The sequence below is a fragment of the Dasypus novemcinctus genome, chromosome 4 (genome assembly GCF_030445035.2).
Source record: "Dasypus novemcinctus isolate mDasNov1 chromosome 4, mDasNov1.1.hap2, whole genome shotgun sequence".
In the NCBI taxonomy this organism is placed as follows: Eukaryota; Metazoa; Chordata; class Mammalia; order Cingulata; family Dasypodidae; genus Dasypus; species Dasypus novemcinctus.
This window is the reverse complement of record NC_080676.1, coordinates 19,019,614-19,040,226: the sequence shown is the minus strand read 5'-3', so window position 1 is coordinate 19,040,226 and position 20,613 is coordinate 19,019,614. Positions and strand designations below refer to the sequence as shown.

General features: G+C 40.2%; 1 long non-coding RNA gene across 1 annotated transcript in view; it reads left to right on the top strand.

Annotated features, from left to right (window-relative positions):
- Positions 1–5,129, top strand: part of LOC139438865 (uncharacterized) — a 33,477-nt gene extending 28,348 nt beyond the window's left edge. The window contains exon 4 of the long non-coding RNA XR_011648584.1: positions 4,200–5,129. This is a non-coding gene — a long non-coding RNA (uncharacterized lncRNA). The remainder of the gene's footprint in view (positions 1–4,199) is intronic.
- Positions 5,130–20,613: the final 15,484 nt, after the last annotated feature.

Here is a 20,613-nt window from a genome sequence, read left to right as displayed (position 1 = left end):
GATGAAAAGTGATTTGTTAAATATTGGTCATTATAGAGGCTGGGAAATAGATACATGGAGAGTCATTACACTAAGCTTTCCATTTTTTGCATCTAAAAATTTCCATAATAAAAAATGTAAACAACAACCACAAAAACCCTTCACATCCTAAGATCTAAATAATTCTCCTTTTAAGAATATATCCTAAGGAAATAATCTGAACGCCATATAAAGCTTAATATACAATTTCAGAATGTCCTCATGCTCACCATTCTGGAACATCACTCACCCTTTAGAGGCATCCCATCCCTGTCAGGATTCAAACCGACATCTGAACCCACCTGCGAGGCCGTGTGTTATCTAACCCCTGCTGCTTCAACTTGCCAAGTACCTATCACTTTGGCCTTCAGGAAGATCCTCCCATGCCCACCACACTCCTTCTGGTCAACTTCTACTCCTGCTTCAGAACCCGGTCAATGCTGCTTCTTCAGGGAGGCATTTATTCATTTCTCAGATGAGGTCAGGTCCTCTATCATAGGCTCTCAGAGCACTGAATACTTCTCTCTTGTAGTGCTTCCCTCAACTATAATGAGGTAGCTAATTACGTAATTACGTAATGACTGTTCTCTATGCTACCAGTAACCTCCACTGTCTTACTCATAGCTGTTTCTTCCAGAATTCCCACATATAGCAGGAATTCAACAAATGTGGGTAGAATTACTCCATTAATGAATAATCTAAACCAAATCTGACCAACTTTATAAAACCTATGATTAATTTAACTCTCTTCCTTCACTGAGTGTTAAAATGGATTGGCAGATTGTTAACCTTCCAAGGGCAATGGAGGGTGGGGGGCAAATGAAAAGGTGTCTCCTGTTCCTTTATCCCCCCAGATGTCTGATAATAAATGTATTTTAGAACTAGTGATGCCTCCTTATTCTTAACCTGAGAGATGTCCCATCTCCTTATCAAAAAACCGTATCTCAACCTTCCCCAAAGGAAAATCACCCTCATTCTATAGCTAGGATCACTTTACACAGTGGTGCTGACAGAGAGAGTAGAGGTAAGCTGTGATATGCCAATATCTTGCCAGACACTGAGTACCTGAGAAAAATGGAGTGATTAGGAGTAAAAAGAGGAGAACTTCGAGCAGTGTGAAATGGCTTTTATTTTATGAGTTCAGTAATATATGTTCTGGAGAGAGCGGCATTCTCTTGGCTCTGTTCTAAGGTAATGAGTTCAACAAACTTTGATCGAGGAGAAATATTTCAGTTAATTAGGTAATGAATGGGCCTTTGCTGCACTCTACATTAAGTTCATTTAATTTCCAGAGCAAAAGTGTCTAATTTCTAATTGGTGGGTCTTGGGCATTTTTAAGGCATTGGCAAGGTTCTGCATGACATTGTAATGACGGATATAGGCCATTATACATTTTATCAAAATCTATAAAATTGTATGGTGCAACGTGTAAAACATAATGTCAACTATAGTCATTAGTAACAATGCTTCAATATTTGTTCATCAATTGTGGAAAATGAACCACGCTAATGAAAGATGTTCTTAACAGTGGAAAATGTGAGAGGGGGAGGGGTACATAATATGGCAATCCCCTATATTTTTTATGTAACTTTTCTGTAATCTAAAACTTCTTTAAAAATAAAGTTTAAAAAATAAAAAAGAGACTACTTCCTTTTTTAAAAAAAAAGATTCTTCACTTCAAGAATCTTGACAACAGAAATAGTAAGCAATAGGAGAAAAGTCATCTCTAAACTCTCCAGCAGTTCCTGGAAGGTGACATTTACATAGTGGCTCATTTTAAAGATTCCAGGCCACTACCTGGGTTTTTATGATTTTTTTCTTATACAGAGATTCAGATTAAACACTTGCGGTAAAAAATTCTATTTAGGAGATGGCAGGAAGTACATGATGTCATTTTGTTCTCTGCTGCCATATACACACTTTAAAAATAAGCAACACTCAAGCTATTCTGTGAGACCAAACCTTTGGGAAAATCAAACAGGCAGCTTTTTAGTCAGTTATATTTTGACCTGGCCAGGTAATGGAAAGTTTTGTTTTTACTTCTGAATAAGAGTTGACTCACCATTGAATTGGTTTTTTTTCTTTAAACCCCATAAACTTTGCCTGGACACGCTTTCCATAAAGACCCCAAAGCACTTTTAATGAACAGGAAGTCTATGATTTGTTTTGAAGAATGGCCCAAGGGCTATATGTGCGGAAATGCTATCCCAAAGAAAACACATACATAAATGGTCATTCTATGTACATAGCAGCTTTCTTGTTTAACTGAGTGATGTCATTTTCAGTCTCTCATTCATTCCACAAGTATTCATTGAGCCAGGCACTATTCCAAGTGCTGGGGATATAGCTGTGAACTAAACCAATAAGCCATTATTCTCCTCCTTAAGTAACAAAAGGTTTACCTCGTTTAAAAAAAAGTAGGTCTTTGTGTCAGACTGAAAGTTGTTTCCTTTTGAAAATGCATTATTGCTATTTTCGTGCTTATAGAGATAAATAACTACTTAGGAGAAAAAATTCCTGGAAAGGTATGCCAGAATGTAGACGCTGGTTATCCCTTCACCGTGGGAAGGCAGCGGTTTTAATGTTCATACTGGCATGATTGGCATTTTGTGTGTGTATTCTATGTGTTACCATGTTTCTAGATTGTCATGAACTTGTATTGGTTTTGTTACCCAAACAGCAAAATCTCGACTTTCAAGAGCTCTGCCCCAGGGGTGGGGGAGGGGTCTCCAAAACCCAGTTGTGGCTGGTCTGAGTCTTAGGGGTGTGGAATAAAGGAAAACCTAGGGACTCCCAGTGGAGTAGGGGGAGCAAAGACTGACTTTGAAGCAAAGGCCTGCAAGAGAAGCGAGATAAGAAAGGGGTACTGTGAGGGGCAAATATCCCCAGGCTCTGGTCCTGGGAAATACCAAAAAGATGCCTCTTAATTTTTTACTTTAATTTGCAATAAGCCACTATCTTTAGCTTTGTTGAACTGAAGACATGAGCGTAGCCTAGTTTACCTAGGTATTTACTCATTTTCTGAGCAAATTCTACTATGGAGTAAGGAAAGAGGATGCAACCACATTATGCTCTGGTGGTCTCTTTTCTCTTCTTGGACCCCCATGAGATAGAGTCAATGGACTAAGGGAAAGCTGATAAGGGGCTGAGCTGAGCCAAGTCTGGTGAAATTTCAAATATCTGTCCCCATCAAATACAAGGAGAAGCTGACATGAGAAGAGCAGAATCAATACAGAGATCATTTATTTGAACTAGAAGCTTATACATGAAGATATTTCACTTAACAAATATGCACTGAGCACTGCTGTGCCTGAGCCTCAGCTAGGTTCTAGATGTGCTGAGGCACGGGCCTTGTCCTCAGGAAGGGAGATGATAGACAATGGATAGGTGCAACACAAACAATTAAGAATGTGTTAAATGCTGGAACAGTGCATGGTATTTTGACAGAAAGTGATGGGCAAGAACCTACTTATAACAGTCAAGAAAGGCCACTGAGATGTGACCATTAAGTCGAGATGACACATAAATTAAAGGATGAGAATGAGCCAGCAAATGTAAACCACCAGAAAATGCAGTATAGTTTAGCACTGGCTTTTGTTTTAAGAAAGATAAAGATATTTGCCTCCTAATCCCACTTTCTACATTCTGAACGAGAGCTAGCCAGGAAGCAGTCTTTTTCTCTGCAATTAAAAATGTTGAGAACAGAAAGAATAAGAATTGTTTTAAGTTCCAATTAGTGCCATTTTAATCTATTGAAAATTCAAATCAAATCACTAATCAGAATCTGGTTACTATTCTGCATTTTAAGCAACCTCGATGTGCCATGAAACATCTAATGTTGGGTTCTTAGTAACAAATGCTTCTTTGTCCATTAAAAACTGCTATGGGGATTCCAGAATTTATTTCTCCTCCGACCCCCATGGGCAAATGAAAACAACCATCCTGTTTTATTTTCACTTCCCCATATCCATTCCACACCAGTTCTCTTAGTATCTTTGAATATTGAGAAGTTCACCATGCAAGCACTATCATTTTGAACACAATAAAACCTTTATATGATGTTGTCTTTAAACGGGTTGCAAACCACTTTATCCAAATCCCTTTCCAGAAAACCTGTCACTAGGCCAATGACCAGGAAGTAATAATTACTCTCTGGTTCTCCTTCTAATATTTTATCACAGGTCCATAAAAGGATCAGAGTTAAGTCTACATAGAACAGACCTTAAGAGGGATCATGGTTGTAAGGATTTTTCGAAGATGGTGGAAAAGCAGAATCTTGTTAAAAACAGCATGCCACAGCATGGGGAGATGATCGCTACAAGGACATTCATCAAGCAACCCATGAATGGTCTGGAACTAAGCACTTCACATGCATTCTTTCTTTTAATGCACAAAAACCCTACAAGCTTGAGCATTCCCATTCTACAGAGAAGGAAAATGAAGCTAGGGGAGGAAGCGAAACCCACAGATATTATTGGCAGCGGGTATGTATAGAACAAAGACTTTCTGACTCCAAAGGCTTTAACCACTGCTGAGCACTATAAAAAGCTGTTTTTCCTCTCATTTTAAGTCACTGGAAGAAGTTGATGTTTCAAAGAAAGGCAACATGGCTCAGCTGGTACCCATCTTCTCAACCCTTGGCATTCCATAAAGAAAGCTACTTCTTATTTGGCATTAGTGAAATGCTGCACAATAAAAAAAAATTGAAAATAGTTATTTCAAGTGAAAAATAAGAAAACAAATACCAGGGTAAATGTGAAGCATAAAGTAATAATAACAACTTCTGCTGGCATTTAGGACATGCATTCACCAAGGAAGAAGTATACAAATGTTTGTAAATATCGTCATGCAGTATTTTGCAATATATGCAGCATGATATCCTGAGCTTTGTATATACCCAGAAAATTTCTTTTATTTAAAAACATTATCAAAATGGCAAGTAAGTATTAATGCCTTCACTATTTTTTAAAAATTCTTTCAAATTAAAAAAGCATGATTTATCCCAGTAGGCAAAAGGGTAAAGAATGTGAACATTTCAAAGAAGAATATATATGACTGATGAACCCATGAAAATGACTAATTTGACGATAATCAAATAAATGCAAATTAAACAACCATTCTACTCCCTTTTTTTCCTATCAAATTGGCAATGATGGAATAAACTGATACTACCCACAGTTTGTAAGGGTATAGTGAAATGAGACCTATGTGTTGCTGATGGAAAAGAAATTGAAACCATTTTTTGAGAAAGTATCTGAAAATATATTTCACTGCCTCTAAAAATATTACATCTACAGAAGGGATTATTAGGTGTCAAAATAATATTTTAAAATAATATTTAAAGACACGATAAAACACTATAATTTTAAGTGGAAAAAATCACATTACAAAACGATGAGTTCAGTTTTGTAATGAAAACACTTTACATAAATACATAGAAAACAGACTAGAATTAGATGCTCAAAGTGTTAGATGGATTATCCATGGATGATGGGAAACAAAGAAGTGGTTTGAGTTTCCTGAAGTCTGGCTTCATCTCACTCCCGGGCTCCCAGTTTTCCCAGCCCCCTTATGCCACACACCAGAGACATCCTGATCCCATCAAGCCTGGCTCTGCTAGGCTCCTCTTCCTCTGTCTTTAAAAGGCATCCAGTACTCAACTTGAAAAGCTTTCCCACAGGCTCTTTGAACCATGGCCCTATGACTTTTCACCCCTTGAATCCCAAACTCCTTTTTTTTTCCTTCTTAAATTACTTTCCTATTTTTACAATTTTATATCAGTACTTGTTTACTTTTTAAAGTTGAAATTAGAGAAAAAAGGAAGCCAGAAAATGAAAGGTATTTATAACCCTATTACTCAGGGATGAGCGCAGTTAACATTTGGGTGTGTGTCTTTCCAGATTTATTTTGTCATGGCCAGGCCTCTTGGGAAATGGACCTGCACTCACTGTCTCCACTTTTTCATCTCTTCACTCCTTAATCCACAGGAGACTGGACTCCTTCCCCATTTCCTGATCACACTAAAAATTGCCCGCTTGTTGCCAAACTCAATGGATACTTAATTGTACTGGAACACTCTGCTGCGTTTACATTCAGTCCTGGTAATTCAGTTTGCTTGGTTTATAGAACTCCTGTCTCTCTTGATTCTCTCTGAACCTTTCTGACCTTCAAGGCTTTTTCATCCTCCACCGGTCTTTGAAAACAGGAACACAAGGGAGTGGCTCAAGCAGTTGAGCGCCTGCTTCCCACGTGGGATGTCCCGGGTTTGTTTCCTGAAAAAAAAAACAACAAAGAACAAACAAACTAATGAAAAAACAAGTCAGGGGAGCTAATGTGGCTCAGTGGTTGAGCCTCGGTCCTGGGCTCAATCTCCAGCCCCCATACCTCAAAAACAAACAAACAAACAAACAAAAAACAGGAATACAGCTCCATCTTGGGCCAAATGTTGTCTTCTCACTGCAGCGTCTCCTTGAGCAACCTGAAATTTCCAGTCTCAAACCACTGCTTTTGGCCCTTACCTGTGATTCAGCTTTGGTGCTAGTATCTATCAGTGTAAGCACTCAGCAGGCAGTAGAGGATAGTTGGAAAGAACAAAGATTTTGAGGGAAGATATGGTTGGATTTGAAACCCAATTCTACCCTTTCCTAGCATTGTAAATAGAAAATGGAAAGTGATTTGTCTCTACACCTCATTTTTCTCATTTGCGAAAATGGCATAATATTAGTAAGTCCCTCATAAGGATATCGTGTGGATTAAATTAAATAGTTCCTGTAAAGCACTGGTATAGAGTAAATGCTTAACAGATTTAGTCACCCTTATTGCCATATTCCAAAGGTGTTTAAACGCCACATATCTAAAACCAAAATTAGTTAATTATTTTACTTCTTTGCAATCACCTAAGCTGGAGATTTCCAAATCATTCTTCCCAGTTAAGAATACTTCATTCAGTAAAACAGGTAGAATTTTCTTTGTAAACATCCAGAAGTCCCATGGGGTTATTTCCGATATTGTAGCATACTACTGGTCAACCCTTAAACAGTGTGGTGTTGCGGAATGAGTGACCAGAGCGAGAGAGAGAGAGAGAGGTTTTATTTGGAACATGAATCTTGCATGTGTCTAGGAGAGAATGAGAACTTAGAGGAACTAGAGATGTTGGCTTGGAGAAAAGACAATTTGGAGGATTATAATAATTTCTAACAAACATTTAAAGAGATATGAGAGAAAGCAGACATTTTTGTATTGCTCCACCTGCGAGAACCAGGTAGAAGTTACTAAGGTCAACATAAGGACTTTCAGTTCAATATAACCATTTTTAATGATAGCCTGCATTCCAGGCTGCTGCCCCTGAAGTAGAGAGGCTTCTATTACTAGACACATCTCTCATGACGTTGGATCTTGCTGTCCAAGGACATGCTGCGTCTTTTCATTGGATCAACTCTTGCATTTTTTTAAGTAGAATTTTAAGGTTTTCTTTGTTAAATCTTGAACACTTTTTGTTAAGTGTTTTCCTAGGTATTTTATTGTATCTGTCTCTCTCTGTGGGTGTATGTATAGTATTGTAATATACAAGTGTAGATACACTTTGGTCTTGCCCAATCTTCAGGAATGTTATGCCTTCTCCCTTTACTATATTTCCTTTTCTTTCTTAGTTTCTTTTTTTCTTCCTCCCTCTCCCTCTTTCTTCTCTTTTTACTCTTCTTCTCCTTCATCTTTTTCTTATTTCTCCTCCTTCCTTCTCTTCTCCTTCTTCTTCTTCTCCTCTCCTCTTCCTCCTTCTCTCTCTGTCTCTGTCTCTGTCTCTGTCTCTCTCTCTCTTTCTCATGTTGACACCCCCTTCAGAAATAAGCACCCCCTTAAACCCTCATGCTTGGGCCCAGGGCAACACCTCCTACCTAGATGTTGCACTCTCCCCCCCGAGCCTGTTCCCAGTCCCCAAGTCCTAAAGCTCACCAGCTAAGTTTCACCAGCTAAGGACAGATGTACCAGTATCAGGCCAACTCCTCACTGCCTTCCAAGTATGTAACCACTCCCCAGATTCTGCCTGCTTGCTCAGGGATGCCTGAATGTATGGACAATTGCACATCCAGCCCACATCCGGGGCTTCGTTCAAGACCAGTATCTGCAGCTTTGTGATGCCCCCTTCTCCACCAACTACTGGAGACTCAACTTCTTCCTCTTTGGGAAAATGCTTTAGATATACTGTTAATGGAAAATATAAGGGTACAAAATTATATAGAGGGAACGACTATGGCTCAAGCGGTGTTTGAGCATCTGCTTCCCACATGGGAGGTCCCAGATCTGGTCCCTGTTGCCTCCTAAGAATAAAAAGTCAAACAACAGGCAAACAAGCAGAAAAACCAATTCAGGGGAGCCGATGTAGTTCAGTGGTTAAGTGTGACCTTCCCAAATGCGAGGTCCAGGTTTGGGCCTCAGTACCTTTTAAAAAATTATATGAATATGAATGCTGTTGAGAAAATAAATATTCTATATATATAAATATAAAATATTAAATAAAATCCCATTTCTTTCAGTGATACATTAATTTGCTAAGGGGTTACTAATTGGTGGTGGTATTTCTCAAATATTATATATTGATATTTATTTGCTTTGTAGGTAAAAATAATAAATGAGATGGGTGACCAACTGAAATATCGTCTGAGTTTTTCCTCCTTTGGTTTGTTTTTTTTTAAAGATTAGATTACAGCTGAGAAACTCTATCACACTTCCCAATGGAGCATCAACAATCCCCCAAATACAAGGGCAAAGACCAGAGAAGAAGGATGGCCCAATGATGGGCCATTGATACTGATGACTATGCTTATGAACCTGTGTGCTTGAAATTTCAACTTGGTCTAGAGCTTCAGGGTGCCTGAGAGTTACCTCCTGAGACCTCCATGTGGCTCAGATGTGCCCATTCTCTAAGCTGAACTCAGCATGTAAATGCATTACCTTCCCCCAGTGTGGGACATGATTCCCAAGGATGAGCATTCCTGGAGCTGAAGGATTATAACCAAGCACCAGTTGATGATGCAACTAGAAAATGACCTTGAATAAAAGGAGGAAATGGTAAAGACAAATGTATTTATACAGCTAAAAGACTTCAAAATGAGTCAGGAGGTCATCAGAGGGGTTGCATTTAACAGGATCTCAGAGATAGCCAAAGTAGATAAAACCCCAGGTAGTGGTGCTCCTGAGGGCTACAGAGACACCCAGGCCCTACAGTCATGACAGATGGCTCTGGAGTTCAGTGCCTTGCCAGTGGACCCTACTCTGAAATTTGTGCTCCTGAGTATGATGGATTTGGACTCAGATGTGACCTCTCTTTGAATGCCTCTTCTGTCACTTTTATGGAACCTGTGGTTGGCACTGGGGTTGGTGTATGCTCAAGAGACTTGAATCTCTGGACTGTCTATATGCCAGCTGGGTCCTGAGTCCCAGCAGAGTTGCAACACCTACTCTCCAGTTTGTTGGACTTACCCAGGTCAGCTGAAAGGGTGGTGAGGATGGTCAACCACCACACCAGGAAACCAATAGAGTCTACAGCTGCAAGCAGGAGACTTCTATCCATCATTCATGTGGAATCTAAGCCTCCTCTCGATTTAGAGGTGGAGTGGACATCACCATCCTAGGGTCCTCAAGATGGAGGAATAAAATATGGATTAGAGTAGACTTACTGGTATTCTACTACAGAATTATTGTGACTCTAGCAATAGAAAAAATTATATCATTGATGTGGATATAGTGGCCATGGGAGTTGCTGAAGGCAGGGAGAGGGAAAAACAGGTGTGATATTGGGGCATTTTCCGCACTTGGCATTGTCCTGAATGATATTGCAGGGACAGATGCAGGGCATTATATATCCTGCCATAACCCACTGAATAGACTGGGAGAGAGTGTAGACTACAACATAAACTATAATCCATGCTGTGTAGTAATGATCCAAAATGTACTCATCAAATGGAATGACTGTACCACACTAATGAAAGAAGTTGTCAATGTGGGAAGAGTGGGCAGTGTGGGGAGTGGGGTATATGGGAACCTCTTATATTTTTGATTGTAACATTTTGTGTGATTTATGTATCTTTAAAAAAAATTTTTTTTTTAAGATTAGCTTACAGATTTATTATCTTTTTTTCTTCCTCTCCTCCTTCCCTCTCCCCCTCCCCTTCCCCTTCCCCTCTCCAACCCTGCTGTTTTTGCTGTCTGTGTCCATTCACTGTGTGATCTTCTGTATCTATTTCTCTTTTTGTCTTCTTTTCTTGTCTTTCTCCTCTAGGATTCACAGGGATTCAATCCTGGGGACCTCTGATGTGGAGAGAGGTTCCCTGTCAATTGTGCCACCTCAGTTTCTGGTCTCTGCTGTGCTTCACCTTGATGCTCCCCTTTGTCTCTCTTTTGCTGCATCATCATCTTGGTGTGTGACTCCCTTGCACAGGCACTGGCTCACCACGTGGGCACTGGCTCACCACATGGGCACTTGGTTTGCTGGGGGGCACTCGGCTCACCACACAGGCGCTGGCTCACCTCATGGGCACTGGCTCGCCATGTGGGCACTCGCTAGCCACGTGGGCACTCACGCAGGCACTCAGCTTGCCACGTGGGTACTCGCATGGGCACTCAGCATGCCACATGGGCACTCGAGTAGGCACTCAGCTTGCCACGCGGGCACCCACGCAGGCGATTGATTAGCCACGTGGGCACTCAGCTCACCACACAGGCACTCAGCTCACCATGCAGGCACTCGGCTCACCACGCAGGCACTCAGGTCACCATGAGGGCACTGGCTCACCACACAGGCACGCTTTCTCGTCTTCTTTTTGTCCAGGAGGCCCCAAGGATTGAACCCAGTTCCTCCCATACGGTAGGCAGAGTCCATATCACTTGAGCTATATCCACTTCCCAAGACCTTTTCTTCTCTCATGTAAGAGGCAGCTAGGTCATTTGGGAAATGAAGTGTTATAATGCCTTCAGGGACCAAACAGCAAGGCTTAAAAACAATTTCAGAAATTAATAACACTCTCATGAATTACAATAAAAATTAAATATTAACAATTAAAATTCCTTAGTTGTTCTAATGCTACAAACATGAGCCCTGAGGAAAGAGTGCATGGCTCCCTGAGAATATTTCTCTTTAAGTTAACAAACTATGATACGGAGCGAACTGTGTCAAACTCCGAGCACAATTTTGCAATATCATTTTTAAAAATAATTTTTATTTTTAAAGGAACTTTAGATTACATAAAAGTTACATCGAAAATATAAGGAGATTCCCATATGCCCCACTCCTTCCCTCCCACTTCTCCCCCTTTAGCAGCATCTTTCATTAGTGTGGTACATTTGTTACAATTGATGAACGCATATTGAAACGTTGCTGCTAACCATGGTCTGTAGTTTACATTATGGTTGACACTTTGCCCCACACAATTTTGCAGGTTTTGACAAAATGTACAATGGCTGGTATCCGTCATTGCAATATCATGCAGAATGATTCCAATGTCTCAAAAAAGCCCCATGTAACACTTATTGTTTCCTCTCCCTCCCCTCACAACCTCTGGTGACCACTTTCTTTATATCAATATTACAAGTTTATATTAATTAATGTATCCATCTATTCACTCAACAAATTGTATAGAGCAATTATTCTACGCCAAGCGTAGTTTCAGGCACTAAGGGTATAGCCATAAACACGACAAAGTCCCTTCCATTAACTCCTTTCTTTTTCTTGCAATTTTATTCATAGAATGCGCTATTACCTTTTGTATATAGTTGGGTTCAGGCTTGGTGATCATGCAGTATTTATCTGGACTTAGTACTGCATATATTCCTACACTCTACATACATATGTATATAATCACAAGTGGAAGTATCTGGCACATACAGTGAGTTACCATGAACTATTTCAGAGTTAATTATCCGGAGACTGGATCCACATGGTTACTCATTTCTCTGGTTTGTTAAATGAAATCATAGATTTGATCCATATTTTTCTTGACCTAATAATCATTACTCTTATTAAGGAAATACAGATGACCATTACATTATAGAAAATGGACTTGCATATCTTGCATTTTCTTATTATGGTATTGGCAAGGGATGAAAATTTGATAATATACTGTTGGGGAGGATGTAGTGAAATAGGCATTCTCACACACAACTGGTAGGAGATTAAATTGGTACAACATCTCTAGAAGGCAATTTGGTAATATTTATGAAAATTACAAACGTACATGCCCTGTGATGTAGCAATGTCACTTCCGTAAACTTATCTATAGATGCATTCCCATGGGCAGGAAATAATATGTGTATGGAGCAAGCAGCATTGTTTGCAATGGCAAAGCATTGGAAACAACCTGAAGATCAACTGATAAAGACTGAGTTAAATAAATTACCATATGAAATGATGAAATGAAATACCATGCAGTTATAAAAAAGGAAGGAGGAATCTGGTGAACAGATGTGGGAAGATTTCCAAGTACACTGGCAAAAGCAAGCAAGCAAGTTGCAGAACATTTGTAGTTTGCTACTGTTTGAATTTTAAAAGCAAGGAGGGGGAAAATATACATATACCTAGTAAAGTTTATCTGGAAAGATAAAAATCTGTTCTTGTTGATTATCATCAGGGAATGAACAGAATGGCAGGGGTAGGACTGAGGTTCTTCATCATGTGTACAATGTGAATTTGTGCCATAAGAATATAGCTCTATTCAAAATTACCATTTGTTCATATAATTGAGTAGCCTGAATCTTTAATAGAAACACTGCAGTCAATTTTGTCTCTTATTTGTCACTTAACTTAGAGAAATGTGTGTGTGTGTGGGGGGTGGGGGTGAGGGGTTCTCCAAAAACTAGGTCTGTGATTTTGGCAAATAGCAGATTGCAAAAGTAACTGCTGAAAATGTTTAAAAGGTTTGGCAGCATCATGAGTCTGGCAATGCTTCACAGAGTTTGCAGCCGTGAATTGAAAACAATAAATTCACACAAGCTTTTTTGCAAGTATTTGAGTGTTTGAAATATATTGTATGGCTCTCCATCATGAGATTTGATCTCATAGTACATGAGGACACAAAGTGTTAGAAAACCGTACATTTCCTTAGCAGTGGGAAAGCATGTCTGGTGAAAACTGATCCATTCTCTTGAAGGGTGAGATTTACTATTGACTCTCAATCACAGAGTGAAAAAAAATGCTTCTTAACTTAAAGATAACTTTGACGGAGTATAATTGATAAATAAACTGTACATATTTAAAGTGTACAATTCACTAAGTTTTAACATAAGTATATATCCATGGAACCATCACTATAATCAATATAAAAAACATTTCCATTACCTCCAAAAGTCTCCTTATACTCCTTTGTAATCCTTTCTTCCTATCCTTCCACCAGTCTCTTTCCGGGCAACCCACTAATCTGCTTTCTTTCACCCTAGAATAGTTTGCATTTTCTAGAATTTTATAAAAATGAATTCACACAGTGCAGCATTTTGGTATTATTTATGAATTCCAAAAAGAGATATTGTATTATGTCTGTAGATTGGTCTGTTCCTCTGGGTATATTAGATTGTAATGAATTCAAGAGGTTTCACTTTTGCTTGATTAAGTAATGATTAAGGCTTCGATTGGGCCACATCAGTAGGATGCTGAGTCCCTTCTCTGTGGGTGGGGACTCACAGAGAAAAGAACACGGTAGAGGAGTTAGGTAGAGTTTTAATGCTGGAGTCCTGGGAAGTAAATATACCTACACTGAGAAGCAGATATGTGAGGAAAGACAGAAGGCTCCATTAGACACAGCAGAGGCCCCAGGAAGAGAGAAGAGCTGTTCGTCTGAAAGTTTACAGCTGGCTTTGTGGAGAGAGCAGAGCATCTGAGTCTGGAGAGAAATGAGCCCTGGAAGAGAGACAAGACTTACCCTAGCCTACAGCAAATATTGGAAGAAGCTGGGACCATGGAACCTCAAGAGGAAGAGGAAGCCTGAAACCTTGCAGATGTCGGCAGCCAACACGTGGCAACAGACTTTGGTGAAGGAAGTAACTTAATGCTTTATGGCCTGGTAACTATAAGTTTCTACCCCAAACAAATACCCTTTATAAAAGCCACCGTGTTTCTGGAATTTTGCATCAGCACCCCTTTGGCTGACTAATACACACTGTATGCACTTTTTTGTTCATTTGTTTTGATCTGACTTTAACTCAGCGTAATGATTTTGAGATGTATCCATGTTGTAATTAAGTAAATAAGAGTTTAATAATGACCCACATATAGCCTACAAGCAGTCACAAGGCCTCACCATTAATGACCTTTTGACCCTGAACAAGTTCTTTAACCTTCTGAACTTTTGTTTACTCATCTTTAAAATTCCATCTTTAAAATTGCTGGGTCACATGACCACCCTCCCCAGTCTTACCCATCCCTGCCTCCTTCAGCTCCCAGCTTTCCTCGTGTCCCCAGCTGGATCAGGTGCCCTTCCTATGGGCTCCTTCCTGTGTTCCACCATAGCACTAACATTGCCAGCTCTTGGGAGAAAAGACTGTTTATGATGCATTCACATTTGTGCCCCCAGTCATCAATATACATTTAGAGAAAGAATGAATGAATGAATGGATACTTCCAAGGCAATGGAGGTGGGGGTAGCAAACTGAGTGATGGGCCAGGAAGACATTTACTGACATTCTCTTCTTTGGTCTTCTCCACAACCCTATGAGATAGAAATGATTATCTCCATTTTTAGGCTCAGGAGTTTGAGTGATTCTAGAACTAAATGCTGGAAGACCCAAAAGACTGTCTCCATCAGATCACTCTGTCCCCCAAAACAATGGCAACCACTGGTAATTACAATGGCCAGCCACAGGGCTAGATATTTTCTTATGTATCATCTTATCCAGTCTTCATCAGCTACACTAAGAGGTAGACAGGGTCATCGTTTGAAAATAGGGAAATGAGAATGTCCAGAGGTAAAGTGGCTTTGTTAAAAGTACTGTAAACTCACCAAAATGAAAGATTACTGTGGTCTGGAATGAGCTGAGATGACTCCATGGCAGGAGAGTGATTGGACTCGATACTTGAAAGACACGTTATATTTAGATAGAATTATAATTGCCAGGAGCAGGGTTTTGGGTTGGAGATAGAGAGAGAGAGCAGGGATATCTGTGAAAAGTGCAAAGGCCAGATGGTACGGGTGAAAGCATTTCTAAGAGTTAGGGGAACATAAAGATGGAGAGATTACTTGGACTATATCATGGAGAACCTGGAAAGAGAGTATCTCAAAAGTTCTATCCGAAAGGAAATTGGAATAATTATGTAGAAGTGACATGATAAAGAATGCATTTGTTTTTTCCTTTCTTTCTAAAATAGGAATTAAAAGTTTCTTATCTAACTTGCTTGGGTATTTAGTGTTAGCTAAAATATTTTATTTTCCCTTAATGGGAATAATGACCCATCTATCCCAGAGTTTCCACTTCTGAGCCAAAGAAATCATGAGAAATGGAAAGTCCTAAAAACCTTTGAACTCTGCCATTTCAGGATGGAGCAGGATGTACCACTCTACTTTGTGAAAGAAGACTTTCTGACTTTTTGTGGTTGTAAACACTGGAGTCCTACATGATTTGTGGAGCAAGATCTTTGAGTAAATCAAATGGCTTTTGAGGGAAAATGTGAATTTCCCTTACTCTCCTTAATCCCTTCTCCCCTAAAAACTGCCAGCAAGAACAACTATGAGCTCCCATGGTTAATTATTTTCTTATACTTTTCCCTCAAGCTCTTTCCTCCAAACCACTTTTTTTTTTTGCCAAAGTTTTCGAAGCAGGGTTTTCCAGGGATTCTTCTTTCCTGTTTCTCATTGACGTACTTCCTTCCACAGAAGAACCGACACAGGAAGGGCAGACCTGTCTGCCACCTGCCCTTGAATTGACAAAGGCCTCAGGGTTGCGTGACCTACACTTACTGAAGTTTGAGGACCGGCCTTGAAAGGACAAAAATCGAAAAGTACTTCTCAAGCTCCTCCCGTGATAGAGCCATGGAGCAAGAGAAGCTTTGGTGGGGGGATGCTTTAAAGATGGCAGAAGCCCTGAAGGCAGGTGGCGCTGAGCGCTGTGCTCCTGAGGCCCTCTTCTACAGGGCTCCCAGCTGGCTTGGGACCCAGAAGTGTCAGTCCCTGTGCTTTAGACTTGATTCTTCAAGGAGTCTGTGCCCTAACCAGTGCAGCTATATAATTTATCATACAGACCTGAACATTTTGAAGAGCAAAGGAGGGGGTTGCTAAAAATAATCAAAAGGATGTAATTTTTGAAACACTTACTCAATGACAGATTGGTTTTCTTATATTATTGAACTTATAAAATAGTTCTACTCAAAATGCATAAATAAAATGTAGTATACAGAGACAATGGAATATTGCTCAGCCTTATAAAGGAATGATGTCCTGAGACATGTGACAACATGGATGAAACTTGAAGACATCATGTTAAGGAAATAAGTCAGACACAAAAGGACAAATATTGTATGGTCTCACTGATATGAAATAATTAGAATATGCAAATTTATAGAGTCAGAAACTAGAATACAGGTTACCAGGGGTTGGGGTGGAGAATGGGGAGCTAATGTTTAATTGGGACAGAGTTTCTGTTTGGGGTGATGGAAAGTTATGGCAATGATTATTAACGATGGCAGCACAACACTGAAACTGTAATTAATACCATTTAAATGTATTTGTGAAAGTGGTTAAAACGGGAAATTTCAGAGATTTTTTAAAACTTCTTTACATTATTTTTTTGAACATTTAAAAGTAACATAAGCAGAATAATTATTCTTGGTACATAGCAATATACTTTAATAAGTTTCCTAAATTATAATGTCTTTGCTATAACGTCATGGTATTTTATTTTATTTCTTTGAGGACTATGTTCTTTTTCAATAAGGTCTTTTTAATTTTCAGTTTTTTTCACAAAATTGCCTTCAACCACCTTTAAAGTTACATTTTATAGTTAATTAATTTGAAATTGTTAACACCTTCAATCGGTTGTAAAGCATTATATTTTATATATATAAGAAATTTAAATGTTACAGTTTACATAACAAGTGGCCAGAACTCAGAGCAAATTCTGATAAATAGCAATTTCAATTCTAATTTCAGTTTTTTTGTATCCATGTGGAATCTAAGCCCCCACTTGACATAGATGTGCAATGGACACAACCAATCCAATGTCCACAGAGAAAATGTGGCATGGGTGTGGGAAGGGTGGCCATGGTGGCTGCTGGGTGCGGGGAATGGGAGGAAGAGATGAGATGGGGAGGCATTTTCGGGACGTGGAGTTGTCCTGGGTAGTGCTTCACGGTCAATTACGGGACATTGTAGATCCCCCCAGGGCCCACTGGATGGAACGTGGGAGAGTGTGGGCTATGATGTGGACCATTGACTATGGGATGCAGCGATGCCCAGAGATGTACTTACCAGGTACAATGGATGTGTCATGATGATGGGAAAGAGTGTTGCTGTGGGGGGAGTGGGGGGTGGGGGCGGTGGGGTTGAATGGGACCTCATATTTTTTGAATGTAATATATTTTTTAAAAATAATAAAATAAAAAAATTAAAAAAAACATATTTGTTTTCAAATAAAAAAAATTTCAGTTTTTTCAGGCATTGTAATGTTTAAATATTTAAGCCCCAATATTTTGACAGGTATTGTCTTTTGCCTTTTTTTCAGAGTACTGTTTTTTGACTAATATTTTAAAAATACAAACTCATCAAAAATTATGTCTTTATAATTCTTTTGACTATTTCACCAAATACAGAAACTGCAAAAATATAAGCCTATTCAATTTCATTCTATTTTGATATAGAATACAGATTTATATAACTAAAAATAGGTGTTATTTGAACTAAAGGAAAAGTCATGTTTCAAATGAAATTGTATGATGCGCCTTCTAAAGCTACACGTTTAACTGTTAAGTTCAATTCCAGCCTTCTTAAAATGACGATCAACCTTTGATGTGGATGCTGATGGTTTTTCATCACGTTTGTGTCTCTTGCTTTCAAGTGGTCACTGGTATCACCATGAGCCTTGTGGTAGATAGGAATGACTACCTTTCGTGCAAGTGACACTTTCATCACTAACTTTCTTGAGAAGTGGAAATTTTGTATTTAATTTTTCAATAAATTCACACTTTCATTTCTTTGGGGTCATTGTTGTTGAAAGAGTATATGGCAAAATAAAAATCATTTACTATTAACAAACAATAGAAGAGTCACAAATTTACACCATTCAAAAAAGGACAAAACCACTGCAACATTCAGACTATTCAGGGAGTTCCCAGCAGGACTCTTGGTCTTCGATTTCCTGTGCAGTTTGGATACACTTAACCCGGTATTTTCCCATGTTTCCCACTAGCCAGGTGGCTTGGTGTGGGTGAATCTCACAGAGAGTGGTGCAAGCTGGTAAACCCAGTGGCTGGCAACACGGCATGTGGAGGATGTCTCCCAGCACCTAAGAGGAGAGTCTCCTGTCCCTAGCAGCTCATGAAGTACACTTCGTCCTATCAGCCAGCGCCCTGCGTGCTGCCCTTGAAAGGGAAATACTGCTTCTTGAAAAGAAGTGAGGGAAGAGAGACGGGTTAGCTCTGGTTTTCCTTCCCATTTAACAGTGCAGTCAAAAGAGCCCTCAGCATTGCACGTGTGTCTCGCAGCCGATTCAACGAGCGCCTGGCGGCAGCTGGAAACACACAGAGACCATGTGGCCAGGGCGGGCCCAGCACGCTGCTCCCCCACTGGCCCCACCGCAGCCCTGTGCCTCTGCTTGCCTTCGGTCATCTACTGGGTGCGTGTGTCAGGGAGGGACGGAGGCGGAGATCGAGAGGGAGACATGAAAGAGAAACACATGTAGGAGAAGTCAGACCCTTCAACGGATGTGGGGGGTGACCCAGCAAGCTAAAAGCAGAGCCCCTTTCTCAGGGAGACACAAATGTAGCTGTCCTCCCACTTGCCTCCAGCTTTCAGAGAGAATCAGGTCATCTGCTTCTGCTCGGAAAGGCAGTGGGTTTCTCCAGGTGGCAGTCATCTCATACAAAATTCTAGGCGCCAAGCTCTTGGTTGCAGCCGTTTAAGCCACAGTATCTCTGAGAAATAATTTGGAGTACTAAGTACTAACTCCCATGGAGGGGTCACATCATTAATAAGCAAAAACAAAAACATGGTATGCAACTACTAATAAAAACACTTCATTCAAAAACGCAATATCTGAGACAAATGCTACACCAATGGAATTCTGTGGGGTAATAGGTGCTCTCCTGGTCTCCTGAAGGCTGCCATAATAAAGTACCACAAGCTTGGTGTCCTAAAACAACAGAAATTTGTTGTCTCCCAGGTCTGAAGGCTAGAAGTCCAAAATCAAGCTGTCAGAAGAACCATGCACCCTCTGAAACCAAAAGGGAAGAATCCTTCCTTGCTTCCTTGCCGCCTTCCTGGTTCTGGTGATCCTAAGCATGCCTTGGTTTGTGGCGCTATAACGCCGCCTCTGTCTACACGTGGGCCTCTTTCTCTCTCCTCTCTTTCTTATCAGGACACCAATCATATCGGATTAAGAGCCCATCCGACTCCAGTGTGACCTCATTTTAGCTTTAATTCCATTTGCGGTGGTCCTATTTCCAAATAAGGACACATTCGGTTACAGGGCTTCATATGTCAATGTGTCCTTTCTGGGGGACACAAGTCCCACAGCAGGTGTCGATCGGCACTCTTCTGAGTAAGTCAGAATATGTAGTCACCCTATCCCCGACCCACTTTTCCTGGTTGGATTTAGTTTCATACATCCCCATTAAATGCACCCTTTTAGATCTTTATTCTTAAAATAAAACAAAACACTGACTTTTGAGTCAATTTACCTTCTGGAAGGGAGCCAGTAAAGCATTATTACAAATGTTATGCTTGGCATCACTCTCAGAATAAAATCCGGGCTCCTGCCTGGCACACAGGCTTTGTGTAAGAGGATCCCGCCTATTTCTTCAGCCTTATCTTGCTCACTCTTCACCCGCCTCACCATGCTTGCCTTCTTTCATTTCAGGTATGGCAAGTCTCGTCTGTCTCAGAGCCTAAGGGGCGGCCCCCTCTTCTTGGAACGCTCTTCCTCCCACATTCCCAAGCTTGGCTCTCCCTCTTCTGGGGACTCTCAATTTTCTCTTCATCACCTCAGAAAGTTCCTTTCTAGCTGCCTACCTGGAGGACGTCTTCCTCAGTTTCACCCAGTTTCATCCCATACTTGCTTTCTATTGGCCATTATTTTCTTCCTTGCAATTATTTTATTTACTTGTTGGCTTATTTATTTTGTTTATCTCCTGTGAAGAGAATGCAAGGCCCATGTGAGAGAGGACTTATCTACCCTGTTCACTCTTGTCCTGAGAGGACACCTGCCACTGCTGAATACTTGCTGAGTTAATGAATAGTACATATTAATATTGTGCTTACTATACAAGGCACAAATATCTGTTTGAGTCCCTGCTTTCACTTCCTTTGGGTATATACCTGGTAGTGGGATTGCCGGGCCCTAAGGCGGTTCTCTACTGAGCTTTCTGAGAAACCACCCAACTGTCTTTCGCAGGGGCTGCAACATTTT